The 21,230-nt window shown below is 35.5% G+C and overlaps 1 protein-coding gene across 3 annotated transcripts in view; it reads right to left on the bottom strand.

Annotated features, from left to right (window-relative positions):
* Nucleotides 1-21,230, bottom strand: part of Rab23 (RAS oncogene family member Rab23) — a 163,013-nt gene that overhangs the window by 100,460 nt on the left and 41,323 nt on the right. For all 3 annotated transcript variants that reach the window (XM_090410805.1, XM_090410803.1, XM_090410802.1), the window contains exon 2: nt 10,834-10,941. The gene's annotated coding sequence lies outside the window, so the exon portion shown is untranslated. The remainder of the gene's footprint in view (nt 1-10,833; nt 10,942-21,230) is intronic.

The raw sequence follows: 21,230 nt of genomic DNA, 5'->3' as shown, positions 1-21,230 counted from the left end.
TAGCCTTTCTAAAATGATGTAGAGACAGCAACTTGATACTGAACTGCATTAAAATGAAAAATAAGTTTACTTCAGCCAAAGCACTCCGTATTTATGCCTGTTTGGAAAAAGCTTTGAGAGAACGGATCCATGAGGCTTGCAAAAATTTTGCAGTTACTCAAGCCAGCATTTTATAACAAAAGTCAGAGCTATCGGACTACTTAAATCCTGATATTTGGGGAATTCTAGACAGGATCACAGACAACCCAGCAAAGCACATGTTCCTTAAGAACAAAGAAAAATTATACGGCATATTCTGCTAATTGGACCACATTTTTTTTTTCTTTTTATTAAGCTAAAAGCACAATAAAGAAATAAAACCCAACAAGTTTTGAAGATGTCGTTTGACTTACATCTTCAGGGGTAAAAGGTAACAAAGTTAAAACAATCAAAAAGAGAAATTAATAATTCATAATATACAGTTGTAGCCATCTGATTGTTTATAAAATTAAAAAATCAGAATGCAGATTCAAAGCAGTGCTAAGTTTAAACAATGCTGGATGATGTCACGTTCTGTTGTTCACGATCATAATGTCCGAGGTCCGACTGAGGTATATTTTTTATCAAAGCTGACCAAACCTGGTGTAGAATTAAGCCTTGGTTTTTATTGCATTGTGTTGGAATTCTAAGCATTTTTGCTGCTTCTTTAAATTTCCGTATGTAACAGTTTTTTTTCTATATAAGACATGTTTGTTTTCTGCCAGAGTACATTGTGGCCGGTGGAAGTGGTATGGAAAGCTAGACCCGATTTGTACATCCTTTTGGTGTTCGTTCATGCGTATTTCCCCAGATCTTCCTGTCTGTCCTACGTAGCAGATGCCGCAAGAACAATAAATTTTATAAACACCTTTATAAAGGATAATGTGGAGGTTTTTTTAAAGGATAATGTGGAGGTTTTGGGGGATATAGAAATCTTGAAATTTTTTCCAGCAGCAGAAAGGCTACTTTGATGTTATGTTTGTTTAGTAATTAAGCCATCTTGCCTGTAACATTCTTGATATATGGAAGCATAAAGCCAGAGAGAGGGAAGAGCCCATAGCCAAACCTTTTTTTTGTTCCCAAAATTTTTCTTGATACATGAAAAAAGTATTATTTATACAATGTTTATAAAGATCTACGATGTCCAGAGGAAAGAGGACTTCAAGGAGATTCACAGTTTCGTTTCTTGGAACATTTGTAAATAGGCTGATAACGTCCAAACTTGCTAAGATGTCTGAAGTAACAAGATGTCAAACCAAAAATTTGGCTATGCTATGTAGACGACATTTTCATCATTTGGCCAGGCACAAACAGATGAACTCATTGCTTTCAAAAATTACCTTAATAATTTACATAAGAATATAAAATTTACTTTAGAACAAGAAGAACTTAGAAAACTTCCTTTTCTTGACATCCTATTAGAAGTCAATGAAAAACATAATAAACTTTCTTTCTCAATATATAGAAAACCCACCAACACAGGAAGATTTCTTAATGCGGCCTCACACCACCACCCTTCGCAAAAAATAGGTCTAATAAAAACCCTGAGGGACAGAGCCTATAATATTTCCAGCACAGAAAAACAGAGAAATAAAGAATTGGAATATTTAACGCAGATCTTCAAAAAAAAAAAAAAATGGTTATGAACCCAAGACTATCAAAAAAAATCCTCCACATACCTCCTACAAGCATCCCACAGAAACAAGATTTCAAAAACGCCATCACGCTTCCATATATCAAGAATGTTACAGACAAGATGGCTAAATTACTAAAACAGCAGAGAACACAAATCAGGTCTAGCTTTCCATACCACTTCCACCAGCCACAATGTACTCTGGCAGAAAACAAACATGTCTTATATAGAAAAAAACTGTTACATACGGAAATTTAAAGAAGCAGCAAAAATGCTTAGAATTCCAACACAATGCAATAAAAACCAAGGCTTAATTCTACACCAGGTTTGGTCAGCTTTGATAAAAAATATACCTCAGTCAGACCTCAGACATTATGATCGTGAACAACAGAACATGGCATCATCCAGCATTGTTTAAACTTAGCACTGCTTTGAATCTGCATTCTGATTTTTTAATTTGATAAACAGTCAGATGGCTACAACTGTATAGTATGAACTATTAATTTCTCTTTTTTGTTGTTTTAACTTTCAGTTACCTTTTACCCCTGAAGATGTAAATCAAACGACATCTTCAAAACTTGTCGGGTTTTATTTCTTTATTGTGCTTTTAGCTTAATAAAAAAAAAAAATGTGGTCCAATTACCAGGATATGCCTTATGAGCTTCTAAACCACAGAAACCTCCACTTACAAAGAAAAATTAATAGCCAAGTTTCAAGCACTAAAACAACAAGAAAGCAACAGACAATCCAGATGCCATATCCAGAGGAACAGTCAATTACAAACCAACGATACATGGAGCAGCCAATCACCTATGAGCAAAGTTAGGAGCAACCAGCCACCAGTGGACCACAGCCAAGCGATCAACAATCCAGCTACAACCTTAATGCCACGGAACTCTTGCTTCTGGAAAAAGGCCTGAACTATGCAATTGTGTCAAGTTCAGTTAACAAATTTGATTTTATCACATTGAAGGAGATTTAAAATCCCTCCTCCAATTTAGCCGACAAAATGCGAATGGAAACATCATACATATTAAACTCTAATAAACAACTAAGTTGCAACCTAACCAGAACAGAAAAATTGGCACTTAAATCCCTAAAAAATAACCCAGACATCATAATTACAAAAGCAGATAGAGGTAATGTTACTGTTGTCCTTGATAGGACAGCATGCCTGGATAAAATGAACCTATTGTTATCTGACCAGAATATGTACTAAATGGTGAATTACAACCCTACAAATGCTTCAATCAATAACAAAGAAAAGAACAGAATATCAAATCAGCAATCACATGGCCAGAGGAAAAAACAAAAAACTTATACCACATTACACCCATGCTCCTAGAATTTACAGCCTGCCAAAAATACACAAAACAAACACGCCACTACGACCGATAGTTGAAAAAAATCAACAGTCCTAATTATCACTTAGCCAAGAAATTAGCAGCCACACTCAAGGAGTTGGTAGATCATTCCCTCTCCTACATAAAAAATGCACAACACTTCAAAACAAGATTAGAAACATCACACTCAACGACAAAGATTTATTAGTCAGCTTTGGCATAACTGCCCTTTTCACTAATGTCCCTATCAACGATACTATTCTTCTCTTACAAAACATTTCTGCCCGATATCACAGCCCTCTTTTCTAGGTATTTTCATGTGGCAAAATAATTTTTACCTACAAAAAGAAGATAATGCAATGGACTCACCACTTTCAACCAATAGCTAACTTTCACATTTTAGATTCGGCCAGCCTAAAACCCAAAGTCTGGCTCAGATATGTTGATGACGATTTTGCCATTTGGCCACACAGCCACGAAACATTAAATACATTCCTAAGCCACCTGAACAAACAACACAAACATATCCAATTCACCATTGAAATCAAAAACAATAACGCTCTTCCTTTCCTAGACACACCCGTCATCACACATCTTCCCTCACTGTGTATGGCAAACCTACACATACAGGCCAATACATAAAAATTCATACCACCACCGAACATAAAAACTAGGAGTCATCAGCATCCTCAAATATAGAGTCCTAACAATCTGCTCCAATGAACAAGCTCTGAACCAAGAATCTGAAATCATTAACCAAACATTTATAAAAAATGGATACAATAAAAAAACAGTTCACAAGATCCTTCATAAAAATGCCATTAAAAGCAAAAAAGATTACAAGAATACCATAGCCATAACCCACATTAAGGGCTTTCAGAAAAAATAGACAAAACAGTACTTAAATTCAATATCAAGTCAACCTTCAAATCTCCAACAAAATTAAGAAATTTACTTAGCTCCTCCAAAGATCCTCTTCCATAACTTGCCCACCCAGGGGTTTACAAAATTCAATGGGGGGAACAGGATGCATCATCCCAATCAGAAAAGATGAACGCAAACAGCACATTAAATACCTCTACTATAGTAAAACAGGCCTATCAGACCACACACTCCAAACATGCCACAGAATTGACTGGAAAGGCACTAAGTCCCTACACCTCACCAAAACCTGGTTTGAAAGAAAATTCAAAGAAGCTTGTGAAATGCTAAAATATCACTCAAATCTGAACAAAAATGATGGATTAATTATTCCATGTGGAGGACCCATCTTCAACCAGAACAATGCCAGACAGAAGAAAATCTCAATACAAAAGGACTGTAGAAATTGTTTAATGTAGTTCCTTTTTTTTTTTCCTCACCAGAGGTAAGGCTAGGATAAACATTTAGATTCATTTTACTTTTGCATAGTGCAGCTTGTATATTGTAAATACATATGTTTTCTGATTATGACCTCAATACAGAGTTCGAAATATCGATTATTACTTGCTTAATGTTAAGTAAAGTAATTATTCTAGTACGTGTGTTGTGTCTCCATAAATTCTTCACTATGAATGCTGACCACCATGTAACATTAAAAGAAAGAACTGCATAAGAAAAAGTTTAAGTCAATCAATAATTAAGCCACAACTAATTTAAGATAAGGATTAATATGAGTGGGGGAATACAAACAATATCTGCGTTTTCTTTGGTTTAAAATCTTATAATCTCGCACTCAATACATAGTCTAATTGGTGCAGTTGTAAAACAAATAAATTTGTTAGACTATAGAGTGTGAGGATCTAGTAAAAATAAATAAACAGTCACAGTTCAACTATTCACAACTTCACAAAGTTTTTAAGTAAAGAACACAAAGATGAAGCAGGATTTTGATATAAACAGAAATTATAACAACAGCAACGTACAAGATGTCTTTATTATGTAGGAAAAGTGCAGTGATTTTCAATAAATGAAATATTTCACCTTCTGAATTAGTTCAGATAAAAAAATATATTACACCTGAGTGGGTGTCTAACTGCACAGAACAGAAAAATAATGAATGGTTAGAAGAATAAATATTCTTAAATATTGTGCCCTTTTCCCCTAACTATTCTTAAATATTTTATTCTCCCTGATAACTATTCTAATTAAAAATAGTTAGAACAGTTAATAGGAATAATAGAAATATGTAAATAGTTAACTATAAATATTAGTTGGAAATAACTATTATTCTTAAATATGGTGCCCTTTCTCCCTAATCACCCTGTCCCAATTTTCCAAAAATTAATATTCCATCTAACAGAGCCTGTAGTAGCTACGTAAGAAAGAATATTAACTTTATACGGACTAAAAAATTTCAGAACACTAAATATAATTGAAATAATAAATATATAAAATATTTCTCTCTTTCATATATGGGACTTGGCAATAGGATTTCAAATTTTCTTGTAAAGAATTTTCCACACGATGAATTGTGTGGACACGGTGTAGGATAACAAGAATGGTCAATATTTTTCTAATAAAAAAGTAATTAGTAATTATATATAATTAAAAGTTAGGAAAGATCAGCTAATTTAAAAAGTACTATCTCCCATCAAGGAGCTAGTACTTTTTAAATTAGCTTTTTAAATGTAGATCCACTTAGGTTACGACAATGGAGCAAGGTTCCACAAATTTCTTTATAAAGACATTTTATAAGAAATCAGCTTTTATGAAGGATTCTTGTCTTATAAATTATAAGACAAGAATCCTTAAAATCAAACTGATCTTAAGACTTATGTTCTTCATGACCAATAAAAGCAGATCTTTCACAGTTTGGCTATAATGTAAGACACAAGGAATATAAGAACATGGAATCTGGAGAGCACCCAGATAATCAAGTGAAGGAAGCTTGCCTTTAGAAGATGCAAAAAAGTTGCAATTTTTCTGACAGGACAAAGGCAACAAAAATATTTAGTTTTAAAAATTTTTGTTATACGTTTGGAAATTCCTTGCACATAAAGATGAATAATGAGTTATTTCCTCTTGAGCAAAGGAGGCAACTGCTAAATGATCTTATGAAGACAACTAAAACCATTTGATAACAGATTTCATGTATTGTAATTCTTTCTGCAGAAGTTTGTCCAAAGAACACAAAGAATGGACATGATGTATTAAGGTCATAACAGTGCCGGTTTTTTTTTTACTACAATGATGGTGTGATTCTGTATCAATATCACAGCTGGTATGAGTCTTCTGAAAATATGCTAGTTTCTTGTTAACGAAATATTAATAGATTCAAAAAGCTATTTGATTATCCTCTTCTTTTTCTGAAATGAACTGGATCCTGGGATGAAGTACATTTCTTTTGGATAGGAATTGATGCAACTAAGAAAAGCAGTTCTTTATTGCAAAAATATCATTGGCATATCTATACCAATATCTATATAAGGATTCTTGTCTTATTTGAGTGAATTCTATGCTCAGTGGAGATGGCATGTTCAGCAAGTCCAGATTGTTCAGGCTTGTGATATTAGATATAACTTATGTGGCATCATAAAACAAAGTTTCTAGTACAATTATGTGACTGGCTGGAAAGCAGTAAAGTCTGTTGCCATTCCATGTTTGTTTCATGTAAATCTGTTCTTTTTGTGTGTTCACTCTAATGATCTGAAGAGATACTTCATTTTTTTATATGCAATTTACATACATAATGAGTTCAACACATTTATGAAGCATACAATGATTGTTATGGGCACTTTGGTATTTAACGCAAGGGAAATCCAGTACTTTGTGGGTGTTCTAGTATCAATTTTGGATGAGATTCTATATTCTGAAGATGATACTGTAGGACACAGTCAAGAGGATACCTAAAAATTAGAGTAAAAGAAAACACCATAAATGTAATGCACTCATATCTTCCAAGTGGAACTTGTCCCAGATGAAATTCAACCCCCCCCCCACCTTTTTAAAATTATCAACAGCAAATATCCTGTCCCTTTGTACATGTTTCGTTGCAACAAGAGCTCATCAAAATAAGCTACTTTTCCTTCTTATGCTCAACTCTGAAATTTAAAAAGGTGTATGAGCAGGCTGTTCTGATACATTAACTTCACTATTCTAAAATGAAAATCATTAAAGTTAATTAAAATTATGTATCTCTGAGACAAAAATATATTTATAACAGAATTTTACACCCATTGAAAAGAATAACATGTAAAAAAGTTTTAAAGCGAATAAAAGTTGAGCAGCTCTCAGATGTGAACTGTAGACTAAAATACACAAAGATTATTGAGGAAAAAATGAAAGAGTTTGAGAACAGGAATCAAACCTTGGAGATTCAATGGCAAACTATGAAGAAAACATTGATTGATTCTGCCAGAGAGGCATGTGGTGAGGTTGTCTGCAAGGATAAAAAAATCAGAACTCCCTGGTGGACACAAGAAGTTAAAGAGGCAGTGAAGGAAAAGAAGAAACCATTTCAAAAGTTCCTGGCAAATAAGTCAGCTTGTGCTCTTAGAGAATATAGAGACAAATGCAAGAATGCTAAATACTGTGTAAAACTAGCTAAACAAAAGTCATGTAGGACTTTGGCAAGAATATAGAAAATAAATATCAAGAAGGTGGCAAAATATTCTGGAGGTTGTTGAAGCTTAGGAATGGATGAAAGAGTGCTGTAAAAGGAGTTAGAGATGATAAAGGTGACATGAAAACAGGAGAAAAAGATATCCTTGAAGTATGGAGTAATTACTTTGAAAAACTGCTAAATGAAACAAGCAGTGATGAGAGCACAGTGATAAAAAACATTGACCAGGCATGCAGTCAGGAATACATATCCATACTTGAAGTAGAAAAAGCCATCAAAGGCTTGAAATGTGGAAAGGCAGCTGGAGTAGATGATATTCGGCCAGAAATGCTGAAGTACGGTGGTATAAAAGTCTTACAGTGGCTGCACTGCATAGTTCAGAAAGCCTGGACAGAGGGATGCATTCCAGATGATTGGAGTAGAGCCCTCATAGTACCCATATATAAAAAGGGAAATAAAACTGAATGTGAGAATTACAGAGGTATTTCCCTACTGAGTGTTCCTGGCAAGATCTATGCAAGTATACTTGAGAAACAGTTGAGAAGAATTGTGGAAGAAAAGCTTGGTGAAGAACAAGCTGGATCAGGCCAAACAGAGGCTGTCATGATCAGATCATCCCTTTACGACAAATAGTCGAGAAAGAATGGGAATATAACAAAGATCTGTATTTAAGTTTTGTCGATTTGGAAAAGGCATATGATAAGGTGCCAAGAGAGAAGCTATTCAATATGCTGCAGTTATATGGTGTCAATTAGGCATTATATCAAGCAATACTTAGTCTTTATTTGAGTTGTAAGTCAGCAGTTAGAATTGAAGTACAGGAAGATGGTTTAATGTTAAATCTGGTGTGAGATAGGATGTACATTATCCCTTCTGTTATTCATTATCTGTATGGATCACATTATGAAGGAAAGTGGTATTAAACATGATATCAGAATTGGAGATGCTAATGTCAGCTCTTTGCTTTATGCGGATGATGTTATACTTCTAAATAAATCCACTACAAGTTTGCAATATTCGATGACTAAATTGAATAGCTATTGTAATAGATATGGTATGAAGGTCAGCAATAAAAAGACAAAGACAATGAAAATAGGCAGAATCATTGAAAATGTCAACTGTGTTGTGAATGGAGAACCTGTAAAACAAGTAAAACATTTCAGCTACATAGGCACGATTTTTAGTGAAGATGGTAAATTAAATATAGAAATAGACAACAGAATCAGCAAAGCTGGTATGGTGGGAAGTTAATTGAATAAATTCATATGGAATAAGAGAGAAATTAGTCAGAACACTAAATTAGCTGTATACAAGACAGTGTTCAAACCAGTTTTAACTTATGGATCTGAGAGCTGGGTCAGAAGTAAAACACTTGACCAAAGACTAGAGACCGCAGATATGAGAGTCCTGAGAAAGATTAGAGGCGTGAACAGATGGCATCAATGGCAATATCATTAAAAACGAGGATATTAGAAAAGAACTTGACATTGTCAGCATCCAGGAATGCATTAGCAGAGCTAATCTCAGGTGGTATGGTCACCTAAACAGAATGGGCAAGGAAAGATTAGCAAAACAAGTGTTCTCTGCCAGGTTGGCAGCAAAACGACCCAGAGGAAGACCAAGATATAGGTGGATTGATACAGTACAAAGTGCCTTAGACGATAGAAATATAAGATCTGATAATGTTGGAGTCTTGACAAGTAACAGACTGATTTGGAGGAAAATTGTAGATAGGAAGTTAGAAATGATATAGTTTTTTCATGTAGTACTATCATATCCTGTACACCCCTTGTGGGTACATTGCAGGAATTTGATGATGATGATGAATTTTACACCTTTGAATTATGCATCCTAGACAACTGCCCTCTGAATGATCCACTGTATCACAAGGTACTCTGCTTGGAAAGAAGTCAATGGACACCTTCCCCCTCATGCAGAAAGTGTCATACCATGTAAACAAGTCACGTTATTGTAGCCAGTACTCATAAATTGGAGGAGTATAATACTTCCAAGTCAATGCAACTGTGTCTGGGTGAAATGACTGCAAGAATGGAACTGATGGAGTTTGATAGAGGCACTGTAATAGGATGTCATTTGTAATTGTTGACAACTTGGGCCCCAAAGGCCAACAATCAGTGATACCACACTGAAATGGAAGCACAGTGGGAGTCAGCAACAAGTGCTGCTTGCAATGGACCACCCACCACACTCACAAAATATGACTGTAGGGTGCTACAAAGGATAATATGTAAAAGCAACCATTCATTATCTAACACAATGAATGTGGGGTTTCAGCATCAACTGGAACACAAATCTACACAAAAACATTCAGAACCAATGCATTTCCACAGTAGAACCGCAACATACAAGTTCCACATTACCCAAACCAACATGAAGCATCATCGTCAGTCATATGCAGAGAGCATGTAGAGTGGGACGTGGAAGCTTGGAAAGCTGTCACAGAGCGATGAATCATGCTAAACCCTCTGCCGAGCAGATGGGCAGGTGCTCAGTGAATGTCTCTTACCAGAGTGTGTAACCCAAACTATGAAATTTGGAAGTGGTGGTGTGATAGCATAGTCCTGTTTTTACTGCTCTGGCCTCAGACCTATATTTGTGGTGCCATGAACACTGAGCTCTGAGAGATATCTGAACATTCTGGACAATGTAATGCTTCCTACTTTGTGGAGTTTCTATGGAACTGATCATTGTCTCTTTCAGCAAGACAATACACCATGTCATAAGGCTGCTGCTGTAACTGCGTGGTTTGTGGACATGAACGTCACCACACTTGACTAGCCTCCAGAGAGCCTTGATCTCGACCTATTGAACATGTGGGATGAACTGGAACATTGGGTGAGGTCAAGTGACATCTGCCCCTACAACAGTCCAGGACTTTATTATATGGCCAGAGAAAGAATGGTCCAAAATTCCCATCGATAGCTATTATATGCTTGTGGGAAATATGCAGCACAGGATTGCTGCAGTCATTGCAGCAAAAGGAGATCATACATTTTATAAAGGTGGTCACCATGGCTGTTTGTTCCTCAGACTATGGTGTCCATTGACTTCTTTCCAAGCAATGTAAATCACGTATAAAAATGGATCAAATATTACTGGCATGACAAATCCAATTCCTCTTTAAAATATTAATGTCAGATACCATACAAAAGTCTCTTTGAACTATACACATTATGGGTTGAAGTTATTTCCAAATGGAAACATTTTCTGAATGGCAAGTTTGATGAGATTTTATAAATTTATATTCTAAAATTTATGATATCCAAGATACCTACCCATAATCTACAAGAAAATTGAATTCCTTACATAAGTAAGTAGGCTTGAAACTTTCATTTTGCTATATCAAGTAATACGAGTTGTATCCTTGTCAATAGGTATGTCATCTGAAAAGATAGAGAGGGAAAAAAATAATTACACTAAAAGCAATTATAAAATCCATGCTAAAAAATGCAAGCAATTTTTTAGCATGGATGAACTATCAAGTACATACTGAATCAGCAATATATCATGCTGCTGTTGTATCTATAATTCTGATGCAAATACTGTAATGTGCCTGTAATATAATTTCTTCAATTGTACAGTGGAATCCTTTGGAGTAGGGTGTGACCTTTATTGAATTGGCAAAAAATTATATTGATATTTACATAATTTGAAATTTTCCCCTCCTAACAGAAAATCACATGAGAAAACATCTCCAAATAACCAAAATCCCATTTGCTCACTCACTACTGATTAGCAGTCAAATGGCACATGCAACAACACTATATAAGTGTACATTCCATCAGCCAAACCATCAGTTAACCGACCACTAAACAGCTTAATACAACTGGACAACTGAGAGATTATTGTATATATTATATACGAGTGGTATCCAAAAATAACCGGAATGTGAACTTGGTGCAAGCGCATTTTCTAGTTAATGATGATATTGCTAGGCCTTGTGAGTGTGCAGCTTTTCACACAAGTCTGGAAAATGTCATTATCCTGTATGAACTGGTTTTTGTTGTTCTGGCTGCTTTTTTGTTATTACTTTCAAGCAAGTTTGCTGATTTTGTGATGGCTGAACTGCAAGGAGCAGAGAGTGTATGTGAAATTTTTTCTTTTGGGTAAAACTGCAGCTGAAACTATTGCTATGCTTTGGCAAGCCTTTAAGGACAAAGCTTTAGGTAAATGTAGGGCTGCGAGTGGTTTCCCATTTCAAAAATGGGGATGTGTTAGTTGAAGACCAACCTCGATCTGGCTGACCTTCGATAAGAAGAAATGATGAAAACATTGACAAGGTTTGCCGGGCAATCAATGAAGATAGTCAAAAGACCATTGAACAAGTTTCTGAAGAGACAAATTTATCACGTAGTTCGTGACAGTGAAGTTTAACAGAAGATTTACAAATGAAACTTGTGTCCACTAAATTTGTGCCTCATTTACTCAGAGGATCAAAAAAATCCCTACTTGCCCATCTCTCTTTCTCTCCATGTGACTTTTTTTTATTTTACAGATAAAGAAAACCAAGAAAGAGCAGCAATTTGTTGATTCAGACAAAATGAAAGAAAAGTTGCTGGAGGTATTCCAGTTTAACAGTTCCAGAACTGTTTCCAGCAGTGGGAAAAAACATTTGGACAAGTGCATTAACTCAAATGCAGAGTACTCTGAAGACATGTTGTTATGATGCATCGAGTCGTTTCCGACTCCTGGCGACTCCATGAACATACCCTCTCCATTCCGATTTGTCCCTGACCATGTCTTTCAGAACCTCCAAGTGCACTCCAGTTGCTTCTTTAACTGCATCCACCCATCCAATTTCTGAAGAAGACTAGAATATAGTATACTGATAATTTTTTTTTAAAATAATAATGACGGTTATATTTGAGTACCCCCTCGTATATTATCACTCACTTAAAAATAAAAGCTTGTTTAATAATGAATATGCTCAACAAAAATTTATATTTTCTTGGTACTGTTCATAATAGCCGAGAAAAGCAAAATTAAACTGATTTATTGAATTTAGGAATGTTTTGCATCTTTAGAGCACAAATTATAACTGAAAAGCAGACAGCACTCAACTAAATCATAGAAACCATTCAAACTGTAACTGAAAAAGAAACCATATGACATTGTCACAAGTTTAAACTAAAAAGTTAATTTGGAGAAGTCATGTTATCTGGGCTCACAACAAATGCCTCCCAGATTTGGCAATAAATGCAGCTGTAAAACTATGTAGCTTGGAAATACCAAAGCGCTTTACATCGATTTTACAGAGGTCAAGTCTCATGAGATTGTTACAAAAATAACCTTGTATGTCTCTATGTATTTTATGCTAAATATTAATGTAAATAACCCTATGGGAATTGACTGTACTTACTGCTTTAACAAAAATTCCTAAAATGTCAAAAACAACAGCAATGCTTTGCCACCAGAACTTTGTATAATAGCTCTATGTAAGGGCATAAGAAAGTTGTTTACGATTTAAGTGTATGAGAAAGTTGTTTGCGAGCTCTGTATATAAACACTTTCAAAGTCAGTGTCAAAGAGATCAGCAAGGTTCAGACAAGTTTCCGCTGCCCAACAAGATAGGATTAAAGGAGTGCACGGAGGAGAAGAAAGAAAACAGCTCGGTCTTAAGAGAAGATCAAGGAGTCGTGCTGAATTCTTCGGGGGTTACAACCCTTCGTGCAAGCTCCCGGAGAACATGAACTAGAAAGGGACTGAGCCGAACATCGTGCTCAGCAGAGAACAACGGAATCGGCAGTTAGAGTTATCAGGGTCGGCAGTCAGAGGCAGAAGAGTCGGCAGTGAGATCCAGAGGACCGGATGTTATGGTGAACGCATGCCAGAGGAGAAGAATGGGAATGATGAGAGAACAGCCAATGTAAATACACGAGGCAGTGTCGGTCGTATGTCTTTTTGCAGCGGGCGGGAGGTCAACCGAAGCCAAAACTGGCAGAGCGATCTTCAAGCCCGTATGCTGAAACCTCGTCTGAGCTTTTCAAATACTGGAAAATTGCAGTCCAAAGCCCACCAGTATCCCGACGAAATGCCCCTGAAGCAAGACTCTCCAGATGGAAGCCTAAGGCCTGAGATGAAAGGAAAAGCAAAGCGACTTTAGTGTAAGACCTTAGGATGAGTGTGCGACACAGAGCCTCTGTAAGTTTGTTCCATCTTTTGTTGTACATTCCTTTTGTAATCTAGGAGATACGTTATAGATGGACTGATGAGAAATAGTAATAAGAAGTGTCTATAAGAGTCCTCTGATTTGTTATTAATCAGAATATATTTCTCATGGAAAGGCTTAGACGTTGGCGAAATATTGAAGTATATTAAAACTTATTTTAATGTATATCCTAGTTGACATTGTAATTTCCTTGAATTATTTAGTAAAAAATAATTAGAATATAATTTGTGAAATAACTTGACATAACTAGCTAACCTCTTTGTGAGTAAATTAGAGTTTCAATAATTTGATTTAATAAGCAGAGAAGTAATTGATTGAGTAATTATATTATATAGTTATTTTTTAGTATTGAAAAGGGGAAGTTTGTTTCTTTATGCTAAAAGTCTAATGGATAGGTAGAGAGAGTAACCTCCCTATTGTTTAATTAATGTATTTTGTTATTAATGTAAATAAATGTGTTTTATTTATATGTCAATAGAGTACCGCTTGATCTTTTATTTTACAATGCACTGTTCCTAAATAAAATCGGATCTGTGAGCGGGAAACAACTAAGGCATTAAAAGCGTAGTTTAAGTACTTGAGAAACCACGACTGTTCATGTAAACTTTATTGAAGGAATTTATGCTAGTAAGAGAAAGAGATCTACCAGAGACGCATTACTAAGTCTTATGCCGATATAGAAATACTGGTGGCGCAGTCTTAACAAATAAATTTTGTGTTGTGTCTCCATAAATTCTTCACTATGAGTATAGTGACATCTTCTTCCATCTAATCCTATGTGAAGGAGTATCACAGCATGGTCTATCAGTCCTGACTTGCCATTCAGATGACCACCGACGTAATTTCTGTGTTTCTTTCAAGGCAGATGTTAACTGATCTACTAGTTTGTCCAAAGTACACCAACTTTCAGAACAAGGAATTTTATACACTCCAGGATGGGCAAGAGGATGAAGTGGTTTGAAACTAGCAAGGATATTAGCTATATTTTCTGATGTACTCTTAATATATGGGATTGGAACAGTTTTAATGATGAGGGGTGTTATACAGTGTGTTATCCATTTTATTGCTGTTTGGAAGGTTTTTTTTTCACTTGGTTAGACTATAAATTATATATTTAGTTTAATCCTTTAAACAAGTGTAAGCAAACAAAGTTTTCATCTACAGTATCTTCAGGACTGGGGCAGCTCATGGCAAAGGTGGACTGAGTTCTCATCACTTTCCTTATTATCCCATAATACAAAGCACATCTCCTTGCAGACATGTAAAATGGATTAAGAATAAAGGATTAAACTAAATATATAATTTATAGTCAAACCAAGTGGGAAAAACTTCCAACATCTTTATCTAATCCAGAGTAATTTAATAAGGTGTGACACCTTTTAGCAACTGGCATATTGTAATATGACTTCTGCATTGCTTCAACCCTGGTATCACCTCTGGGTCTGGCTCCCAAGAGACCTCAATAAAGGTCAAAACCGGTTTGGGTAGTGACTCTTCCCATAATGCATACATTATACATGTCTGCAAAGAGATGTGGTTGCATTATGGGATACTAAAGAAAGTGATGAGAACTCAGTCCACCCTTGCCACGAGTTGCCCCAGTCTTGAAGATACTTCAGACACAAAAGGTTTGCTTGCACTTGGATAAAGGATTAAACTAAATATATAATTTAGAGTTCAGAGCCAATTGGCTAAAAAGGTATGAAGATGCAGGAGCTCAGTTTCAAGGGCTGTGTCATTTGGCCATTTGGAGGATGCATGCTGTTGGGATGGGTGGTGGTGGTGGTGTTTGAATAAGTATGGGTTTATTGTAAGCCATTAAGAAGAGGGTATTTATTTATTCGTATGGCATGAATATCAAAACATGCAGTACAATACACTTTAATAACATATAAAATTAAAAGTCATTTTAAAAACCAATAAAATTAAAAGGTTACATCCATATTGGTGAGATAGTTGATAGCTTCGGGTGTAGCACTTAAAAAGTCCAATTTGTCTCCTGAATATGCTCTGAGATAACAGAGTCACAATATGGTTCACAGTTTGTCTCTGAGCTCCACAATCACAATACGGGGATGGTCATTTACCCCATTTAAAAAGCATGTCCGCACATACACCATGACCAGTTCGTATTCTATTAAGCTGAGTCCAGGATTTTCGTGGGAGGTGTGAGCAAGCATCAAAACTTTCTTGTAATTCATTGAGAGAAAATTTTGTGATGTCATCTGTATGGCTCTCTCACTGTTCTTGCCACTTTTGCTTCAAGTCAAAGTTAGAGTGTAGTAGTAGTTGGACTAATTGTAGTGGTGGATGTCTTGATCTCAATTGTCGTACACTTAAGTCTGGGAGATCTAAATGTATTGGTAGGGCTGTGTTCTCCAAAATTTTCTTATACTCGTGTAAGAGAACCTTAGTCCTGTGCAGATTCGGTGGAACAATGTTACTAAGAGCTGGAAGCCAGTGTGTGGGTGTTGATTTAATTGTGCCAGAAATCAGTCTCATTGTATTATTTAGTTGGCTATCAACAAGTTTAACATGTGTGCTATTTAGCCACACTGGTGAGCAATATTTGGCAACAGAGAAAACTAGACCAAGAGCAATAATCCACAGATTATCAGCTGTTGCTCCCCATGTCGTGCCTATTAGTTTTTGTATTATGTTGTTACGGGTTCTTAACTTAGCAGAAATGTTTGTTAGGTGTTGCTTGTAAGAGAGCGTGCGGTCCAGGGTAATGCCCAAGTACTTTGGAAACTTATTGTGTCGTAGTAAACATCCTTCAAAGAAGATATGTAAAGTGACATCTGCCATGTGATTATTAAGGTGAAAGCTGGATACTTCTGTTTTGTCAGGATTGAGCTGGAGCCTCCAGTTTTTATAATATTCACCTATAGTTTTCAGATCTTTTGTAAGTACGTCTTCAGCCTGACTCATGTTTTTGTGTCGAATGGCAATTACAGTGTCATCAGCATAACAGAACTTGCGTGAGATGGTAGCAGGCAAGTCATATGTGTATAGGTTATAAAGTAAGGGTGCCAATACTGATCCTTGTGGAAGACCATTATTAAGTTTTCGTTGTCGGAACATTTTATTTCCTAATATAACTTGAAAGAAACGTTCAGTGAGCATGGAGGAAATTAAGTGTGCAGTCCGTTTACATGGGACAATGCTAAGAAATTTGTATATAAGACCTTCACGCCATACTGTATCATAGGCTGCTGTTCGGTCCAAGAAGACAGCTGATGTTTTTTCTTGCTTCTGAAATCCAGCTTCTACGTATGATGTTAAAGTGAGCACTTGATCACAGCAACCACGTTTTTCTCTAAAACCAGCTTGCTCAATCGGGACATGCTGCATAATTGGTGTGGACAATCTGTTGTACAGAAGGCGCTCTAACATTTTATAGGTGCAGCTATTTTCTCAGGGGAGATGATTGTGGTTTTCTTTTAGTTAGATTAGTTGTGGATAGTTGTTGGAGAAGATTCCAAGCTTTTCTACTTGATCGTTTGAAGTCAAGGTTTTCAACCGTATCAATCCATTTTGTTTTTTAAGAAGAGGGTAGTACGACTGTTATGAGTGTATCTAGAAGGGATAATACTAAAATATTAATTTAAAAAACTTTAATCAATACCTTCCTATATTTTGGTAATATTACATTGCCATCTTCTAAGAAGATAAAATTATGATATGTGCATGCAGACACTAATATACTAAATATATATTGAATGTGTCTGGGCCATGAAGCCAAACAGCAACATAGCACAGCCAAATAATTTGTTTAAGTGTAGCTATGCTAAGTGCTTGGTTTTCAAAATGTTTCATATAGAAGTTGGCTAATGGGGGGGGAATCCACTGTAGCCCCCCACCCAGCTGTTTGTATATATATTTTCTTTCAAGAACACCAGTCTTACATCAGCAACAGGAAATCTGAGAAATCTAACTTGGCACAGCACAAAATAGATATTGACCACAATACTCTATAGTTTGAAAGATGTTTACTTCATTTGTGGTGCTATAAATTCGAATGTTTATTCAAATTTATAGCACTACAGTCTTATTTTACTGACTGCATTTGAATCGGAATGACTTCCTCTCACTATCTAAAAATGTGGGAAAGTCTTATTCTAATCACACATCATTCAAGTTTTTTTAATACATTTAATTAATAACTAATAATGTTTCCTTAGTTATACCTTTGTGTTGTTTTATGCAAAACATCACATGGCTCTCACTGTTTCAAATGAAAAAATGAATCCATTGTTTCATTCTGCCTCGTAATTAACAAATATTCAGGCTGAAATATATGGCTTTAAATAAATATTTACTATCTCCACCACTCAAATCCGCCAACTACAATGAACCACAACTACCATCATCATCTACACCAACGCTATCTACCGCCCTCTTCATCCTCTTGCACATCCTAAAGTGTATAAACTTCGTCGTTCTGAAGTTCAGCTTACTTTGGTCAGACTGGTAGATCATCCATAGTCTTTGGAAAACATCATGAAGCACTCAAAGGAAACATCTACCTTAATTATGCAACTGTTGAAAATATTCAACAATTGCATAATTCCAGTTGTGATATATGTAAGTAAAAAGTGGACTTAGAGAGAAAAAAAAAAAAAAAAAAAAAAAAAAAAAAAAAAAAAAAAAAAAGACTTAAAAGTTGAGGGTTACCCAGAAGAAAATGGAAAGATCATTACTCAGTATTACCATTCCGGACAGAAAGCACAATACTTGGATCACTGTTCAGACTACGGTGAAGGACATCATAACAGCCATTAAAAGATCAAAATGACAATGGGCAGGTCATACTGAATGATGTAACACTCAAAAATGGACAAAGTTGATATCTAAATGATAGGAAGACCAAAGAGACAGCAGGAGGAGATTAAAGAGAGATGGTTGGAATTCAATGGTATAAAAAAGCTCAGGATAGAAATGAATAGAGAACTTGGAGGGAGGCCTTGTTCCAGCAGTGGACAGAAAATGACTGATGATAATGATATGCAAGTTGGAACTAGCAGACCATGCTCTAGATCAGGGTTTCCCAAACTGTGTTCCGCAAGAAGTTCCTGGAATTTGTCATTTTAGTTTTCTAAGCATTTTTCATGAATAAATATTTTATAGTGGAAATATTCGGATGAGAATAATATTCTTGAATATGTCAAAAAGCTCAGACCCAGAACACCTAATAACATGTGTATCGTTAATTTTCACACATCGAAACCTTTCAACATTTAGGAAAAGGAATGCCGCTGTTTATGACCGGTCATAAAAATTGCCTGCAAGCGGATTCTCAAATTCTCTGTGAATAACATGCTATCTGGTGTCAGAGATCGACACTTTTCTTAGCTGCATCTGGTTTTTGTAGTTGCTTCTCTATTCTTAGAGAAGTTCTTCAGCAAGTACCAAAACTCACAAAAATTATCTGCAAGCAGAATCTATCCATTATTCAAGAGGTCATCAAGCAATTTCAGTGATGAAATGAGCATTGCTCCGACCACTAATCCTGTCACCTTTATCTGCATGCATGTAAATATATGTACATGCTAGCTGGAAAACAGTGTAATATTTATGAGTTTTGTTGGGAATATACTGTTGAAAGGACAGCCTTCTGCACCAAGGGGTCATACTCTCATCAGTTCCAACTCTTTTCCTAGCAAATGCTTTTTGAAAGAATATCTAGAATGCTAGAACAACTTGTTCTAGCGTTCTTGAATTTTACATATACAATAAATAGTCTATACACCATTATTACAGAAATATCAATATATTAGTAACTATATCAGTCATTGTGCATTGCATTCTTTATCACCAATTCATATACATGGAATTCTTTGATGAGTACAAACATATTTCAGGAACATGTATAATTCTGATAAGTAAGAGGTTCCAAAAAATTTCTTCATTGGATGTGGGTATCCAATTCTTGGATTTCATTATGTATCTGGAGTTTCATATTCCTGAGGTAGATAAGCACTGATCCTCATATCTGTTTAATTTCCTGTATTATAAATTCCATAAAGTCATTGGTTAGGAATGCAGAGTACACTGCAAATGAATTTTTCCATGTCAAGTGATAAAAGAAGCTCTTCTCTAGTGTATTCCTAAACTGTTACTGCAGCATTAGCAATCAGATTCCATTTGCTTGAAAATGAATATTCACAAACTTCACTTAATGAAATATGTTCATCAGATGTTGAACTGCTTTGCAAAATATAAAACATCAACTATCTACTGCCTGTTTGAGAATTTGAAATTCATTAGATGTGTTATTTTATGTTTCTCAGTGTCTCAGAAATCTTATTAGTAAAATATATGGATATACTGCATATGTTTGTGGTGTTCATTAGTCACAGTCTTCTTCTTACAGAATATAGGAAGGATTCATTTTTTAGTCAGATAAATATATATATATTTATTCCCTACATGTATTCTATCCAAAAACTGGAATGAAACTATCTCTATGCAAAAAACCTACTTCTCACTCCTTTGCTCACACCTCCTTATACAGCTTCCAGGAATGACTTCTTATTCTTTCCAATTTTCTACCATTTTATGAAAAACCTGTTATTGTTAATCCTATAAAAAACCCCTTACCCACTTGTATGCTCTATCATATCACACCTCTTCTTCCTATCCACTAGACTTGGCAAACTGCATTGTCTCAACTTTCGTCATATTCAACATTCCAGAGAACAGAAATTATTTTAATCAATCGCCTCTGGACCCTCTCCAAAATCTCTTCATCTTTTGAAAACCAGGTAACCAAATCTGTGCACACAGTAATCCATATGTGGTCTAATCAGAATCTTATACAATGGAATCAAAATATCCTTACTTCTACAAGTCAGTGTCCTCTGTATCATTGCAAGAATCCATTGTGTTGTCCTCACAATTTTGGAAATATGTCCACTAAATTTTAGATCCTTATCCACCACTACTCCAAGATCTCTTATTTCCTCCAACTCCAACAATATATCCCCACCATCAAGCATAAATTTTACATCCCATTTTTGTTTTCCAAATTTTAAAACCTTACATTTTGTAACACTGAACTGACATCCACTCCTGTGTCCATTCACTCAGTTTATTCAAGTCTTCTTTGTAAGGCCACAACATCTGCTCTACTCCTCATAGTTCATCCCAACTTTGCATCATCTGCAAACAACTGAATATCAAAAGACAAGTAAGCACATCGAGTGTGTGATTACATCTTGAAAATTAAGATGTAAGCACACACTGAAAATTCAGTTAATTAACATTTCACTCTCCTCCATGCTTATTAACTTGAACTGTTACAGTTCAAAACAAAAAATAAATATTTTTACATTATTTCACTTCAACTATTCATTCCACAATCACTTTCCATATATACACATGGCAGTACCATTGTTATACCTATTTCAAAATATCTCTCTGTTCAATCTCAAAAGATTCTGTTAATCAACAAACGCACATTTAATTGATGAAACATGCAAGATGAGATTTATATGCAAC

This window comes from Typopeltis vanoorti, chromosome 20, assembly GCF_054136105.1.
Source record: "Typopeltis vanoorti isolate ZY-2024b chromosome 20, IOZ_Tvanoo_1.0, whole genome shotgun sequence".
In the NCBI taxonomy this organism is placed as follows: domain Eukaryota; kingdom Metazoa; phylum Arthropoda; class Arachnida; order Uropygi; family Thelyphonidae; genus Typopeltis; species Typopeltis vanoorti.
Note: the sequence above shows the minus strand (reverse complement) of the source record. Positions and strands in the feature narration are given on the sequence as shown.